We start from the raw sequence: 4,959 nt of genomic DNA on the forward strand, positions 1-4,959 counted from the left end.
ATGTTTGCAAACACTTTTATTAGCAGAATAAATCGGCGACTGATTGGCCAATATTAAGGAGTCCGTTTGAGATGAGGACGTGATTATGTACTAATAATTTGTTGGTGTTTGGTATTATAATGTTTTTAATAGGAGGCCTCTTAATTGTCCATGAATGAAACCGTTCTGGGGGGTTCTGGGGGGGAGGGGGGCAGGGGGTGCTGGGGGGGGGGCCCAGAGGCAACAATTTTGGACCCCCTTGTGGCCCCTCTAAATGTGGAGTATGAAATAATTTTTACATAACAAATTTTTGCTATCGTTCTTTTTTTACATCCGTTATTACCTCTCTTTCGTGTCATCTGAGATTCCCAAAGATTGGAAAGCAGCTGCGGTCATCCCCCTCTTCAAGGGGGGGACACTCTTGACCCAAACTGCTACAGACCTATATCTATCCTACCCTGCCTTTCTAAAGTCTTCGAAAGCCAGGTCAACAAACAGATTGCCGACCATTTCGAATCCCACCGCACCTTCTCCGCTATGCAATCTGGTTTCAGAGCTCGTCATGGGTGCACCTCAGCCATGCTCAAGGTCCTAAACGATATCTTAACCGCCATCGATAAGAAACAGTACTGTGCAGCCATATTCATTGACCTGGCCAAGGCTTTCGACTCTGTCAATCACCACATCCTCATCGGCAGACTCAATAGCCTTGGTTTCTCAAATGATTGCCTCGCCTGGTTCACCAACTACTTCTCTGATAGAGTTCAGTGTGTCAAATCGGAGGGCCTGTTGTCCGGGCCTCTGGCAGTCTCTATGGGGGTGCCACAGGGTTCAATTCTTGGGCCGACTCTTTTCTCTGTATACATCAATGATGTCGCTCTTGCTGCTGGTGAGTCTCTGATCCACCTCTACGCAGACGACACCATTCTGTATACTTCTGGCCCTTCTTTGGACATTATGCTAATTACCCTCCAGACGAGCTTCAATGCCATACAACTCTGCTTCCGTGGCCTCCAACTGCTCTTAAATACAAGTAAAACTAAATGCATGCTCTTCATGCTCTTCGCTGCCTGCACCTGCCCGCCCGTCCAGCATCACTACTCTGGACGGTTCTGACTTAGAATATGTGGACAACTACAAATACCTAGGTGTCTGGTTAGACTGTAACCTCTCCTTCCAGACTCACATCAAACATCTCCAATCCAAAGTTAAATCTAGAATTGGCTTCCTATTTCGCAACAAAGCATGTTTCACTCATGCTGCCAAACATACCCTCGTAAAACTGACCATCCTACCGATCCTCGACTTCGGTGACGTCATTTACAAAATAGCCTCCAATACCCTACTCAACAAATTGGATGCAGTCTATCACAGTGCCATCCGTTTTGTCACCAAAGCCCCATATACTACCCACCACTGCACCTGTACATAGCCCATCTATAATTTAGCCCAAACAACTACCGCTTCCCCTACTGTATTTATTTATTTTGCTCTTTTTCACCCCATTATTTTCTATTTTCTAAATCTACCATTCCAGTGTTTTACTTGCTATATTGTATTTACTTCGCCACCATGGCCTTTTTTGCCTTTACCTCCCTTATCTCACCTCATTTGCTCACTTTATATATAGACTTATTTTTCTACTATATTATTGACTGTATGTTTGTTTTACTCCATGTGTAACTCTGTGTTGTTGTATGTTGTCGAACTGCTTTGCTTTATCTTGGCCAGGTCGCAATTGTAAATGAGAACTTGTTCTCAACTTGCCTACCTGGTTAAATAAAGGTGAAATAAATAAAAATAAAATAAAGTAGACAGTGGCAACGCGGAACACTAATGATTATGAACATGGTCTTTTGCATGCTAATGCAGTGAAGAAAACGACATGACAACAATAACGTCTAATGTAACTGGCCCCTCTAACAGTACAACTGGCCCCAGCTTGGCCCCCCCAGTTGAAATGGTCTAGAACCGCCACTGCATCAGGCCTCTCTTTTACTACCATCTCTGAAGACTACCATTCCATGCCAGGCTGAACAGAGGCACTGATATGTTTTTGGGTGCAGGGTATGTAGCTACTGCGCTGTAGTTGGGTGTCAATATTTATTTCTGTGGTATTTTTGGTTTCTTCAGTGTCATTACTGATAGAGTACAATATATTGTATGCCATGTCCATTTTTGGCCTTTAATCTTTGACAAACATAGATAGATAACAGGGAAATAGTTTATATTCAAGCAGAACTGATATAGAACACCAGTGATGGACTAAAAGTGTTTGGCTGCAGGGTTTCTGGTCCTCCATACATTTTTTATTTTAGCATATGGAAAAAGGTTGTCATTCCATGGATTTCAATGGCTGTTAAATACTGATGAAAAAGCCCTCAAATGGAGTAGGAGGTGCTCAAGACTGATTTATATGTTTTTTTGACTGTGAAACACATTTTCCTTTCTAGTGGAAATTCTATCAATATAAATTTGCTGAGCTTCTTAAAACATTTTGCCTTTAAAAGTGAGTTTGATATTGAAGGGAAGGGAGTAATTTCTATCTTTTGGAGAACATCCTACAAATGTATACTTAAACGTAGAGTCAAGACTAGTATTTTAATAAGAGAAAAGCAGAGAAACACTTATGTGCTCTTTTCTGTGATGTCACCTCTCCCATGGTAGAAATGAACTCTGGTTGAACTGCTAAGTTTTCCTGCAGGCCCAGGAGAATAACACTTTTGTTGCAGGCCTATATTTAAACCCCCAGTCCCTTGCTTATGTGACTGTCCGTTCTTCCACTGGTGACACTGATCCCAGGTAATCATCCCCTCCACTCTCCCAGGCAGCTTCCTGGCTATATTTAGATCTCACTCAGGTGTGACAAAGGCATAATAACATTGCCTTTAACCATCATACACATTCATTATTTGTCTCCTTTAAATTATAGGCTATTGGTGAACAATAATGATTTCCCTGCTGCTGCAGTTTAGCCATCCATATCTGGTCTAATTCACTGCATCTCAGTGCTATAGGTGTCACTACAGATGCTGGTTCGATCTTGGGCTGTATTACAACCGGCCGTGATCGGGAGTCCCATAGGGCGGCACACAATTGGCTCAGCATCGTCCGGGTTATGGGGAGGGTTTGGTCTGGATAGGCCATCATTGTAAATAAGAATTTGTTCTTAACTGACTTGCCTACTTAAATAAAGGTTAAACAAAAAAATATATATATACATGTTCGAAACATCTGACACTACAAACACCACACATCCTCCCTTGACCTATATATCGTCCTAAGGAGAGAGATTATTATTATTCTGTGTTGATCCAGTCGATATAATGTCTTGCGTATTTGAAGCCGAGAAATCAATGGATGAAAACTAACATTTATAGTTTCTATGGAGATGTATTGCAAGCTTAGTTTGGAAACCTGTTTTCAGGTTGAGTTTTGTTATCTCACGCTGCACACTGTGTTTCTGTCAGTTGTGCCACACGAACAATATTTGTCTAATTACCTGCTCATGCTGGATGGCGTAATCAGCTCAGATGCACACTTGTGTTGGGACTCATTATGGACTTCCTAATGAAGCTACTAGTACCTTTGGGAGCCAGTCACCATTTCCTCTTCTCTCTACGCTCTTACTCCCTATGTGTGTCCTTCCCAGTCAATGGGGGTCATTCCAAATGCTACCATCACACCTCTTTCTTTGTCCATATCCCCCCTCTGTATGATACGTAGGTCATCATTGAATCTGATGAATTGCTGATGAAGGACTTCAGATGACAGCAGGTTGTCATGTGAGTGTGAAGAGGAGCCATATTCACCAGAAATGAGATGATGAATGTATGCATGCACCACTGGCATTCAAAATTCTGCCTGCCTGGCCAAACACCATTTGTATTCCACATGTCTCTCAGCAAAAAAACTCTCTTCTCCTCTCTCCTTGTTATTTCTATCTTATTTTACATTTACTCTTAAAAGAGTTGAAACTCAATTCTGACAAAAACGGGTTGTAGAATTGCATTTTTGTATTTAAGCTGAATGCCTTGTGGACAACTTCACCCAATTTTCTCATTACAAAGTTGACATTTAACTCCAATTTCATTTGGAGCTTCCAAAGCTTTCTATGTACCGTTTCATTAAACTAGCCTAATGGCTTTAGGAGTCAGCAGCAAATATACAGTACCTGTTATCTACAGAGAGAGAGAGAGAGAGAGAGAGATAGAGAGAGGGAGAGGGAGAGGGAGGGAGATAGAGGCTATAACCTGGTTTCCATCCAACCATTTCTTGCAGATTAATTACCTGACCCATGAAAAAAGTCACCACTGGGCTGATGGAAACAGGAAATGACGGTACAATTTCATAAATTTCGACAGACAATTTGTTTGTTCGACATTGTGGTATCTTTTTGTGTCTTTATGCGTAAATATTGATATCATCAGGGTGCAACAACATGTTTGAAATAGCAATGTGATACAAAACGAGGCAAAGGTGTGCTTTAGGACCATGCGGACGCCTCCGAACGGTCGGGTAGGCTGTTTGGAGTATTTATCCGACTGGATAAAAAAAAGGTTATGTCCACCCCACTTCTAAAACCAAATTTGCACCCCCTCCTCCACTCACTACAACTCGGGAAAGCATGCAGTTTATTAGGCTACAGATTAAAATATTTATGATAAACTTGGCGAAAGCACACAGTTATGAGCTTGATGCTCCGTTCCAATAAATATTGAGGGTCTTCTTCTGGTGACATGATGATCGAAGCTTGGCTGTCGTTTGACAAATAAAATATTCTATCTTTTATCCAGAATAATCTGCCTACCCGCGCTGTATATGTGAGCTGTTGTCAAGAGCGCACATGCCAAAATGAGAGTGGGCACATTTGCTACATAGCTCAACAGTGTAACGTTCGTCGTATTGAGTAGACCAAAACGCAGCGGGAATGTGTATACTCATCTTCTTTATTAGAAGGAAAAAACACAAACAGAATAC

Source organism: Salmo salar, chromosome ssa10, assembly GCF_905237065.1.
Source record: "Salmo salar chromosome ssa10, Ssal_v3.1, whole genome shotgun sequence".
Lineage (NCBI taxonomy): Eukaryota > Metazoa > Chordata > Actinopteri > Salmoniformes > Salmonidae > Salmo > Salmo salar.